The sequence below is a fragment of the Portunus trituberculatus genome, chromosome 47, assembly GCF_017591435.1.
Source record: "Portunus trituberculatus isolate SZX2019 chromosome 47, ASM1759143v1, whole genome shotgun sequence".
NCBI classification, from domain to species: domain Eukaryota; kingdom Metazoa; phylum Arthropoda; class Malacostraca; order Decapoda; family Portunidae; genus Portunus; species Portunus trituberculatus.
Window position 1 is genome coordinate 31,345,986 of NC_059301.1, and position 13,681 is coordinate 31,359,666.

The window sequence follows — 13,681 nt, forward strand, 5'->3', positions numbered from 1 at the left end:
TTGAACGGCCAAGTGTTAGTTTTACTCTTCATTACGTGCTGGCCAAGAATACTGCTACAGTGTGCCGCGTGTGTGTGTGCGTGTGTGTGTGTGTGTGTGTGTGTGTGTGTGTGTGTGTGTGTGTGTAATCAACAAGTCTTAAGGACCATCCGTTAGACTTGTAATGACCAGCTGCATCTTGTCTCTCTCTCTCTCTCTCTCTCTCTCTCTCTCTCTCTCTCTCTCTCTATGAAGCAAATATATATGTATCTGTTTATATGTCTCTGTATAAAGACGATAAAATTACATAGAACTCAATTATCTAATGTACACAACATATTAAGATAAAGAAAACATCTGCATAGTTGAAATAGCCATAACCTTACCTAATCTAAGCTAACCTAACCTAACCAAATGAAACCTAACCCAACCTGGCCAAACCTAACCAAACCAACTTCTCACAAACAACACAAAGCACTCCAAATACAGCTTCTGTCCCACAAGCTCAAAATTAAGTTATTGACCAGTCACGTGCACAGTGATATATACATTTCATGGCTTGGACACGTGAACGAGAGAGGAAGAGGAGGAGGAGGAGGAGGAGGAGGAGGAGGAGGAGGAGGAGGAGAAAGAAGGTGGTGGAGATGAAATATATATGAGCATCAATTTGACGGAGTGGAATTTAAAGGGAAGAGGGTCGGGCCTGTGATGTAGTAAGATGATAGAGCGCAAGAGCACGTGAGGGAAATATGCAGGAAAGGAAAGACAGATGGGGTGTGGTGAAGCGTGGTTCGTCGTGTGATAGGGAGAGGGAGAAGGAACAGCACGTGAATCACCGATGCGATGAGTCTCAGACTACGATTGGTATTATAACTGTGAGAAATACTATAACTGTGACTGATTCTCGTGTGTGGGAACGCTTAATAGAGAAGGAGGCAGGAGATACAAGCAGTTTCCCATGTGACTGACGAGGGAATTCAGTATGGTTAGAACTGTGAACCTAAGCTCGAGATGAAGAAAAGATCCACACAACTGAAATACCCACAACTCAAACTAAACCTAACGAAATCAAACCTACCCATATCAAACTTAGCAAAACCAAACCAAACTTGGCAAGGTTTCCAATATGATTACAACTGTAAATGAGACTGAAATAAAGGAAGGAAGGAAGGAAGGTAGGAAGGAGGGACTGATGCCAAGCTTTTCGATGTGATTAAGACCATGGAGAGGGAATTGTTCTTTTAGTATAGCTAGAACTATGACTGTAACTACGGTAAGATCAAGACTGAGTGTGTGGAATGGTGAAAGGAGAAAAGAAGGAGTCAAGGAAAGGTTAATGGTGAGTTTTCAATGTGACTAAAACTATGACTACAGCTATGATTACCATTTATATTATGACTTCCACTATGATTATGACAAAGACTCCTGTGCGGAAAGGCGAATGAAAAATGAAAGTTTCGCAGTGATTAATACAACTATAGTATAACATATAAACGAAGGATTTATTCGTAAGACTCATACAGGGAAGGGAAGAAAATTTTATAGACATAAATAAAAATTAGAAAAACAATCAGAAATCAATAAAAGTGGACAGGCAAGATGAATAGATAGACAGAACGGCCCACCCCTCTCCTGTGATACGTGTGGTCAATATTCCAAGAAGCACCTGCAACAAAATCTGCTTTATTCATCCCTGGTTCAATTCAATAATAGTATTCACGATATGTAATTCACACGAGTATACCTAATTTATACATATTTTTTTTACATATACATTAGAGTGAAATTCGACCAAGGGCATGAAAAAAAAAAAAAAGAAAGACAGATTGGAGGAAAAAGTGAAGAGGCATACTGAAGACACTAGTTCCAAGAGGGAAGTGTTTTTGTTATTCATCCACGAGTTAGATAAAGAGTTGGATATATGCCACGTGTAGACTTCATAACTTCTGGAAGCTTCCCTTATTTTCTTATGTTCAGATTATATATATTCATTTACTGATAGATCGATTTTGTAGAGATTCTATCCAGCGACAACGAAAAAAACAAAACTAAAATGAATAGGCAAATAAAGAGAATACATGAAAATCCACTGAAGAGAGAATCGTCAGAAAAAATATACAAAATTACGCAAAGAAGTGTCTTGTTACTCATTCAGGCTGCTGTGCTCCAGCAATCCTCACCCCGCGGAGCTCCACTGACTGACAATAGAGATAAGTATCAGGGAGAGGCTTCACTCTCAGACGTATAATGTAACCAGATAGAGATTCCGCGGTAATTGCCACGTGGACAGGTTTAGGTGAACGGTTACGCTTCCCAACGTTGTCTAATTACACACACAGGCACGTTGGATTTAGGATGCAATAGTCCCAGCCAGTAGTCTCTCAGGCAGCCCGTCCTTCCATCCTTTGTCACGTCACGCCGGAGTCTCGACCACCGGAGAGTTGACAATGGTTCGGGAATATCCACTCTGATATCTGTCTCTGCATTTGCATCCAGGGCATACCTAAGTCTAATATGCGCAACCAAATCAGCGTCCACACTCGTATCAGTAGCTCTGTGAATTCAGATATGTGGTGCATCTCTGCTTCTCAAACGCAGGTGTTCGTTCAAGTGATGTTTCTCAATTTAAGTCCTTAGCCTTATTATTGATATCAACTAACTTATTTTTTTCTTATATTCCGAATAACTATTTTGAGTGCACTCTTTGGGAGGCTTTTTTCATTACCTTGGCCAGAGCGTCTCTTGAAAGAAACATATTTAACTTTAATCACAAGAAACTCTCAGACATTTAACTTTTTTCATGAAAGGAACAAGACAGCATAAGAGAGAGAGAGAGAGAGAGAGAGAGAGAGAGAGAGAGAGAGAGAGAGAGAGAGAGAGAGAGAGAGAGAGAGAGAGAGAGAGAGAGAGAGAGAGTAGGAAAAATTCGTCCATTGAATATCAACGATAAAGCGAGAACAGGTGAGATCAAAAAAAGAAAAGTAAAAAAAAAAGAAAAGCAAAAGAATAAATATACGAAAGGTGGCTCTTATTGCCAGTGCCAAAGAAAATAAAAAAAAATAAAAGGATTCAAAACAAAGCGAAAAGTTGATGAGAGGAGGAAAACAAAGAAGGAAAACATATTATACCAGAGAAAATGGTTTATGTGGTAAGCCCCAAAGTTAAAGTGAAAGGGGGTAAGTAAGTTCATAATAAAGAGAATGGCAAGGGAGTTAATGAGAAGAGACGCAAGAGAAAGGCAAAGGCAGTATAGAAGATGACAAAAAACCGTGAGTGCTAATATAAGAGCCCTGTTTGTTAGTCAAGAGGGAACAGTAGATTCATAACAAAGTGAAAAATAAAGAGAAATACGAGGAAGTTAATGAAAAAAAAAAAAACAAGAGAGAGGAGAAGGCAGAAAATGACAAGAGCCGTGAGTGGTAAAATGAGTGCTACTTTCAATAATGAGAAGGGCTCAGTAAATCCATAACAAAATGAAAAATAGAAACAGGTCGTGACAGGAAGGGCAATACGAGAAACGAGAGAGTAATATGTTTGTTTTGAGTTGCGAGCACCAAAGATAAAGTGGAAAAACAGACGAACAGATTCAAAACATAATGGAAAAGAGAAACAGATAAGGAGAGGAAAAGCAAAAGCAACAACAACAACAACAACAACAACAACAACAACAACAACAACAACAACAACGACAACATCATCATTAACAACAACAACATGGCGAAGGAGTGAAGACAATTCATAACGTATAAGCGTCAAAGTTAAAATGAAAAAAGGAAAATTCGATTATAAATAAAGCAAACAAAAAAAAAATTTCAAATTGATAAGAAAGAGAAGCAATAGAAAGGTAACGATGAAATATAAAAGAGCCGTGAGTGCCAAAATATGTCAGGTAATGCCGAAATGAAAGTGAAGAGAGAAGAATAAGTTTGAAATAAAGTGAAAAGAGAGAAGGTTAATGAGAAGAAGACCTGCAACAATATCAGCAGCACAAACAGTTAAAGTGATTACTGACGGGAGGTGCACAGAGAATACGAGGATAGGTGAAGGAAGGGATCGGGAGCTGTGGGGGACAGGGGAGAGGAAAAGTCTAATTATGTACTGCTGACCTGCCAAAAATAACATTTTTCCAAGTTCCCTGGTAACTTTTTTTTTTTTTTTAATATTCCTATGACATTAACTTTACGTGGAAAGTGGAACGCGAACTGCCATGAAACCTGTGGATGAGTTCAGGCATACATACGCACACGCATACGCACAGGCGCGCGCGCACACACACACACACACACACACACACACACACACACACACACACACACACACACATGTTCACTTATATGAAAGTTGGAAAAGAATTGTAAATGCAAAGTTTCGTATTATTAAAAAGAAGGAAAAACTTTTTTTTCTTTCTTTTTCCTGTCTTTCCTTCCTTTACTGATAATTTCACTTACTAACTCGGTGTTCTTCTTTTGTTATTATTACTTTTTATAGAAAGGAAATTTCTGTTGCTCATCTATCTATTTATCTATCTATCTATTTATCTATCTATCTAATTATTTACATGCCGGTATGTACGTCTCCATTTATTCTAGCGCCTGTCGGTCTGTATGTCTGAGTCTGTGTCTGTTTTTTGTCTTGTGTCTATTTTGTTTATCTATTGGTCTATACTACGTCTGTCTATCTGCTCTCATTCCCCCAACCTCTCTCTCTCTCTCTCTCTCTCTCTCTCTCTCTCTCTCTCTCTCTCTCTCTCTCTCTCTCTCTCTTTCCCTCTACCTATCCACGCTCCTGCCTGCCTGTGTACCACTCTATCTATTCATTTACCTATCTATCTCATTTCCTGTTGTACCTTCATGTGTTGTCCTGCGTCTGTCTGTCCGCCTACCCTCCTCAATCAACTTTAAATATTAGTCGCGTGCCGAGACAAGGAATATATTGCACAACATATTTTTAGCGCACACACATTCATACATACACACACGCACACACACACACACACACACACACACACCAGCAGGCGACACAAGCACTCTCTCTCTCTCTCTCTCTCTCTCTCTCTCTCTCTCTCTCTCTCTCTCTCTCTCTCTGTATCTATCTATATCTCTTGCTCTCTCTCATTTAATCAATCATTCAGTCAATAAGTCAATCAATAAATTCATTTCTTTTCTATCTCCTTATGTATCTATCCATCTATCTATCTATCTATCTATCTATCATTTAATCAACCACTCCTCTATCCATCGATCCATCACCCTCCCAACCACCACCCACCCACCAACCTATCTACCTACCATCTAATCTATCAGACAGTCAATCTACATCCCTCCTGACGCTAAGCTGTGCAGGCGTCTCAGAGGAAGGCAGACCATTTGCACCAACGCGGCACAGAGAGAGAGGGAACGCAGGAGGGAAGGAATGTCTAACGGAGCGGATAGACAGTAGGGTGACTGGCATGAGGGCGGGTGGAAGCAAAGGAGTGACTGAAAGACGAAGAGGTGGTGGGTAGAAGGAAGGAGAGAAGGAAGGAAAATAAGAGGGAGGAAGGAAGGGAGATAGGAGGAACGGGGAGAGAGTGGGGTGGAAGGAAGGAGGTAAGGAAAAGTAAATAGAAGAAAAGGATGTAGGAGGGAGAGAGGGAGTTAGGGAAGGAAGGAAGGGAGGGAGGGAGGGATGGACGGAGATAGGGGAGGGAGGGAGGGAGGGAGGAGGAGGGAGGGAGGGATGGACGGAGATAGGGGAGGGAGGGAGGGAGGGAAGGAAGGAGGAGGGAAGGGAAGAAAGTGATTATATGAAAGATTGAAAGAGGATGAGAAAGATATATATAAACATGAGAGAGAGAGAGAGAGAGAGAGAGAGAGAGAGAGTTATAAAAATACACAGGAAAGGAAGAGAAGAGAAGCAGAAAAGGAAGGAAGCAAGGAAGGAATGAAGAATAGAAGGAAGGAAAGCAGGAGAAAAGAAGGACAGAAATGAAAGGTGATAACACACAGAGTGGAGAAATTAATGGATTTGAGCAGAGGAAGGAAAAGGAGGAAGGTAATAAAAGGAGAGAGAGAGAGAGAGAGAGAGAGAGAGAGAGAGAGAGAGAGAGAGAGAGAGAGAGAGAGAGAGAGAGAGAGAGATGATAACAAAGACAAAGAAATAACCACAAGATGAAAGACGGACACAAAAACATGAAACAATGAAACAATGAAGGTAAGTAAGAAGAAAAAGAGAAGGAGGAGGAGAAGAAGAGGAGGAGAGGAGGAGGAGGAGGGCAAAGGAGGAAGTATAGGAGAGAAGATGAGTCTTGAGTGCCGAGAGAACCCCAGAGAGTGCCAAAGAGTGCCAGCTACTTGTATCTTCCAAACACGTCATTACTGCCTCGCTGGGCCGAAACGCAATTGCTTTTCACACAGTTTCTGACCACACTTTCTTAGAGGACGCGTGTGTGTGTGTGTGTGTGTGTGTGTGTGTGTGTGTGTGTGTGTGTGTGTGTAAGGGCAGGGGGAGAATTAGCGTGAAGATTTCATAAGAGTGAGTGCTGAAATAGGAGCTGGAGATAGAGGAGGAAGAGGAGGAGGAGGAGGAGAAAATGAGAAAGTAATGAGAAAAAGAGAGCGAAAAGAATGAAGAAAGAAAAGAAAAGTGAGTAAGGAAAGAAGCTGAGGTGTGTGCGCATGTGTGCGTATATATGCAGAGAGGAGAAAATTAGTGTCTGGCTATTACTGGAGATTATTTAAGGAAGAACAAGTGCTGAAGTAAGAGGAGGAGGAAGGAGAGGAGGAGGAGAGAGGAAAATAACGAGAAAGAGAACAAAACAAAGCTAGTGGGAGTGATGAAGAAAGAGACATAGAGGATAGAGAAAATGAGGAAATAATGTAAAGAGAAGAGAGAGAGAGAGAGAGAGAGAGAGAGAGAGAGAGAGAGAGAGAGAGAGAGAGAGAGAGAGAGAGAGAGAGACGGTAAGAGAGGAAAAAAACGTGAAGTCCAGTTGAGAAAATAAAAAAGCAAGGTAGGTACAAGTGTTAATAAGACGGTACTCTTGAAACATCATGAAGGAGACTTGAAGGAGGAAATGAGAGAGGGAGAGAAAGAGAGAGAGGAAGAGGGGCAGATAGTCGTGAAATTGGTGCCATTGTCTTCCTGCTGCTTGAGCCTCTACAAAAGCCTCTGTGTTAAATTCCACCAAAAGAAGATTCCTCTCTGAAAATTTCACCTGCCAAAATTTTATTCTTTCTCTCCATGATAAGTCTCCCTCGACCTAACATAGCCTTACTGAACTGCCTTTATCTTTTATCTATTTACCTATCTATGTATCTCTCTGCTTATCTAATGAATTGGTTAGTTAATACTTAGTTTCTTATGTTAATGGCAACGTGGTAACTAATCTTATCACGTGGGAATCTTGCGCATTACTTGTCTATTCATCTACATATGTCTCTGTTTATATATTTAGTTGTTTAATAAGTCGGTTAGCTAGTTTATTTTGTTAATCAGTGAATATCTACGTAGGAACCAATCTTTTCACGTGATAACCTTAACCATTCGCATTATTTTTAATTTTTTATTTTTCTACGTTTATCTTTATTCATCTATTTAGGTGGTTAATTAATCGGTTAATGAATTTGTTATGTTAGTGACAACGTGGGAAGCAAACCTATCACGTGGGAACTTTGCTTATCATCTGTTTATCTACGTATATGTTTGTCCATGTAGTTGTTTGATAAGTTGGCTAGTTAGTTTGTTATGTTAGTGGCAACGTGGGAACCAAACGGGCGCCCGACAAATGGGCGGCGAAACAGTAATGAGAATATTCTAAAAGAGTGACAAAATATACTATTAAAAGAGCGGACGACCTGACTGCCTCATTATCCTCTCACCCCCCCACCCCCACCCCCTACCTCGTTCCGGGGTCAGCCAGTTAAACTTGTCTGTTACTTCCATACAACTGGTGAGTGTATCTGGTGATTCCACGCAGTACAGTTAATAAGTCATGCCAACATGGAGTTCACCATTACTGTAATTCACTGTTTGATCTGCTGCAGTCTCTGACGAGACAGCCAGACGTTACCCTAAGGAACGAGCTCAGAGCTCATTATTTCCGATCTTGGGATAGGTCTGAGACCAGGCACACACCACACACCGGGACAACAAGGTCACAACTCCTCGATTTACATCCCGTACCTACTCACTACTAGGTGAACAGGAGACGTGAAAGGAGACACACCCAAATATCTCCACCCGGCCGGGGAATCGAACTCCGGTCCTCTGGCTTGTGAAGCCAGCGCTCTAACCACTGAGCTACCGGGCCTAACAAGGGAAAAAAATGTATAATCTTTGAAGGTTACAAGTTTAGAGTCGACACAACATTAAGTGATGGAAGTTTTTCATGGCGGTGCACAAATGGGAAGTGTAAAGCTCGAGTGAAAACAGACTGTGAAATAGGTAGCATTATCCTTGTGCAGTTGCAGCACAATCATGAAAATGATGAGAGAAAGCTTGAACGACAACAACTACGTACTGCAGTGAAAAGAAAAGCAAGTGATGACATGACAGCAAGGCCGGAAAAAATAATTAGGACAGAACTTTGTAAAGTTACGGAAAACAATCTGCATTGTGGTGATCTGAAATGTCTGGCACAATCAATATACCGTGAAAGAAGGAAACAATATCCTGTTTTACCTAAAAATCGTGAAGAAGTTCATCAAGCGCTTCAATCCATGAATACCACCACCAGCAAAGGCGAAGAGTTCGTGTTGGAAATAACCCAGACACCGGCATTGTTATCCTATCATGTACAACCAATATGGAATTTCTGGTAACTTCTGCAGAGGAGATTTTATTGACGGGACCTTTAAGAGTTGTCCAAAATATTTTTATCAAATGTACTCTATCCATGGCTTATGTAATGGCCACTATATTCCTTTAGTATATGTTCTTTTACCAGGTAAATCGGAGGAGATGTACCGAACCATGTGGAAATGCTTACATGATATTTGTTTATCAAAAAATCTGCAACTGCAAGCCTCTGTTATACACGTGGATTTTGAATTCCTCATACTCACTATCCTGAAAGAAACTTTTCCGGATGCAATCATCAAATGCTGTAGATTCCATTTAGGGCAGGCGTGGTGGAGGAAAATCCAAAACCTTGGCTTAAGTAAAGAATACAAAGACATGAACAGTGATATAGGACAGTGGCTAAAACTATCTTATGGTCTCCATTTCATTGATCGTGCTGATATTGAAGACTGTTTTATTGAGGAACTGATGTCATGCGCACCACAGAATGAAAAATGTACTAATTATGCAGACTATCTCGTTGACAACTATGTCACACCTCATTCCAAGTTTCCACCAGTGCTTTGGGCTGAAGTACCCTCTAACGACAAACGCACAAACAATGCGGCTGAATCCTTTCATGCGCATTTCAACGCACAATTTTACATAGCTCACCCATCCATCTTCATCTTCATGGATGTAGTTAAGAAGCTCCAAGCAACAACGTACTTGAAAATTAGAAGTACCGGCATGCCAGCTGTCCCAAAGAAAGTGAATAAAGAGAAGTGTGAATAATGTCATAAATCTGTTCGCCAAGTACAATTCGACGTCAGTATTTACAATCTATGGGTTGCAGTTTCATGGCAAGAACTGATTTGTAAATATATTTATAATTTAATAAGACGCAGAAATATCTTTTATCTCCGTATTAACTGACACATTCATTTTAACTGACGAAGATATGATCTGAACACATTTAACTGCCGAAGATACGATCTGAACACATTTAACTGACAAAGATATGATCTGAGCACATTTAACTGACGAAGATATGATCTGAACACATTTAACCAATATGACACTGATCGTAGTAAGCCACTTTAAAACAATATATTTTTCCTGCTCAAAAGCCTACTTCCACCTCCCCGTGGTGAGCAGGGGGCAACAGGTATTTACATCTGGCTAACGGAAGAGGTAATTAAGACGTTCAATTGTTGTAAAATGTAGCCGCTCTTTTAATAGTAAATCTGTAGCTCTTTCGAGAAAATGTTGTCGCTCTTTTAACATATAGATTCGCTCTTTTGTAAAGCATGGGAACCTTGTGGCTATTGTTGAAAACCTCAAACTTAACCTAATGAAGCTTACCAACATATGTGAACAAGTAGGAAACAGCCCATCATGGGGAAATCATAAAGATCCCTGAGAGGCAAAGTTATCACGTGGCCACCATATCTCAGTCGTCGTGTGAAGAATTATTAGAACGAAATCTCACCGGTGAAATGTACGTGTGTGATATTCATTCAAAACTTATCATGAGAGTGTTCTTTCTTAATATTTTTCTCTGTTATTCGGGAAACCCTAATCACTTGGAGACATTTCTTCTTGTTCTCTAGCCACCTCAAAACATTTTACAGACTAGAAATTATAAAATATACTTTTCTAAAGATTTCATTCAGCTTTTTTTGTGTGCTGTAACGTTATATTTAATACATTGAAAGGATTTATTTACGCGGGATATGAATTTAACACTCATTACGTGGTGAAAAATTTGGGAGAAATCTCATTGGTAAAAATATACACTGCTAAAAATTTATTCCAAACTTAAACCCTTTCACAGATATATGAACCAGGACTTAACATTAACACAACATAAATCACTATGAATGAGCTTTACACACGCCTACAGTCCCGGAAAAGATAAACTAATGCATAAATAAATAAAAAAAAAAATCGGCACACTGGAAACATCACTGCATAACAGTAGAGCAAAGAGCCGATGTTCGATATAGAGCCAGCCATATGTGACAATTCATCACACTGTAAGACTCTAATTCAAACATTGGTGATTATCCTGTGGTTACGTTGTGGTGTTTACTCAACGGATCTCTTGAAGCAACCTTGCAAGAAATAAAAGGTAATGAAAAGACTAGATCTATCAATGTCGAACCTGATGAAACTTTTAAAATAGTTGTACAATGAAAAAGGAATGTTAGAAAGATATCTAAAATAAATAAATGAATAAATAAACGTCTCAACATAAATAAATCCTTTCAAGGACATTTCAATCAAAAACAGGCTTAGTCGGCAAAACAATATCGCAGACAGCAGTGAAACGCAATCATTAAGATATCTCAAATAAGAATATAACTTTTCAAAAACATCACAATACAAAACACGCTTAATACGGCGAAACCATATCCCAGTCAGTAGTGAAACAAGTTAAGGAAAAGAAATAAACAAGGATCTCAACCTTACAACCGAAAAAAAGAAGTTTCAAATAGAAATAAAACACTTCAGGAATATCGCAATAAAAAAACACACCTGTTCCTCCTCGCCTCCTCTTTCTCCTCCTTCTCCTCTTTATCTTTCTCTTCCTGCCCCTCCTCTTTCTCCTCCTGCTCCTCCTCTTTATCTTTCTCTTCCATATCCTGAACAGCAGTGACACGAGTTAAAGAAAAAAAATAATAAAGCAGGGAAGTAACCTTTACAATTATTACCTGGATATCTCAAATAAAAATAAAACTTTTCAACATGACAATAAAAACACACTTACTCGGAGAAACCATATCTCAAACGTCAGTAAAACAGGTTAAGGAAAGTGTCTTTTTCTTATCATTAGAAAGATATCTCAAATAAAGATTTATTTTTTCAAGAACGTCGCAATAAAAAAAAAAAACACTCAGTCGGCGAAATTATATCCCAAACAACTGTGAAACGGGTTAAGGAAAGGAAAACGGAGGGAGAGCTACAACTCGTGCCATCTCTCCATAGAAAGGAATGGAATGGAATGGATGGGCGGTATTAGCGCGTCCTTTACGGGAACGTGTGGTGATCAGAGTGACGTATGGTGGAGTCTTCTGATTCGATTTGCATTCAAAGGCTTCACAATGGCAGGTCGTCAGAGTTGAGGGATCTAAAGCGGGGTAGTCATTCTCCTGGACAAAGTGAATCTATCTATCTATGCACGGTATTTGTAAGCCCCAGGAGGGAAGGAGGGAATGTTTGGGTTTTGATGGGTATGTGTATGGATATGTGTTTGGCGGTGTTTGTTTTGCTTGTGTAGAGTGAAAGAGTGATTGGTTGAAAATGGCGTCACGATGAGGCCATGCTATGGTGGTGGCTGGTATGGAAATATTGGGTGATGAAAAAAAAAAAAAGGATAAGTGAAAGAAAGAACGAATAAATGAATGAATGAATGAATGAACGAAAGAATGAAAGAGAAAGAAATAAAGACACTACCATGCTGATGAGTACCATGAGGCAAATAGATAAATGAATAGAAAAATAAATAAATAAATAGATGATGATAAAGGTAACAACAACAGCAATAATAATAATAGTAATAATAGATATAATAATGATAAAATTATAATAGTAATGATAATGATATCATCAATACTGAATGGATAAATAAACAATGAATATAAAACAACAAACCATGGAATCAAATCAACATCTCTCGGAGTAACTATTCTTGGTGTTAGATTTCTCGGTTTCACAAAATGTTATTGGATAGAAATAGAATCACAGGTTTTTCTTTGCTTTCTCCTCACAATGATTCCTTCAACTTTTATACTCTGGCAGAGAAAATTTTAGCGCCACGTAAAATATCATTTCATTTTACTTTTACCAAATTGAATTGGTTTTCTCGTCTTCCTCACAAAATGTCATGTGATATAAATTAAATCACTGGATTTTTTTGTTCTTTATTTTCAGTTTCTTTCCAATAATAATTTAGTTTGTGTTAATACTGACGCAGCGTAAAGTATTTTCACAGCTTACTTTAAGAACATTTTTACAGTAATTCGTCCCTAAAAGTGAGTGGCATTCTGTTTTCTTCCTATTTCCAAATATTTCTTCCTTTATTAATAATGGTACTAGTAGTAGTAGTAGTAGTAGCAGCAACAATAGTAGTAGCAGCAGCAGCAGCAGAAGTAGTAATGGTAATAGTATTTGACTTCTAATATAATTTAATTTAATTTTATTCTGCTCATGAATTATGCCTCGGCACCACGTAAGGAATCCTAAGTGAGATACAATACCAAATCATAAAGTTTTCAACATGTACATATGTCAACCACAACTCAATAAGTCACACCACATAAAACTACATCACCATAACCTTTTAATGAACACGATAACAAGTACAATCATTATTCTTATTTTTCTTCCTATTATAACGCCCTTTCCCAGCAGCATCCTCATCACCTATTTGCAACATGTTAATATCCGCGATGGTAAGGTAACGTTAACACCTCAATTCTGAACCAAAGTGAGGCTTCTTTACTAGCACGTTGCCAGTTTATCTATACTTGCCCACCAGTATGCTCGTAAAAGACTCGTGCAAATAATCTTGAAGCATAATACTTTCATCAATCTCCATCCAGCTCTTTGTCTCTCCTCCAACGAAACAGTACGTGCATACATTAATTTCATCCTTACAACTCTCACTTATTGAATTTCTCTGCACATGTGATTGTTCCTGGCTTCAGTTGCATTTTCATACGTTTTCCTTGTCTTGTCTTTCCTTTTTATTTCCTTATCTTCCTTCTTCCTCTTCTTGACCCATCTCCTGCGCTAAATTCATCTCCTCCTGTTCCCACTCTCATCTTTTCGTCCATCTTTCGTGCTACATTCATCTATTTTTCCTCTTAAGACTCTCGTTGTGCTTCTTTCTTCCTTCTTTCTCGCTCCTCTTAGTAATGAGTAGCGCCGGGCAAGG

At 39.1% G+C, this 13,681-nt stretch overlaps 1 protein-coding gene across 1 annotated transcript in view; it reads right to left on the reverse strand.

Moving 5' to 3' along the window:
- The window catches only part of LOC123520833 (putative neural-cadherin 2), a 241,129-nt gene that overhangs the window by 98,062 nt on the left and 129,386 nt on the right, over positions 1-13,681 (reverse strand). The window lies entirely within an intron of this gene.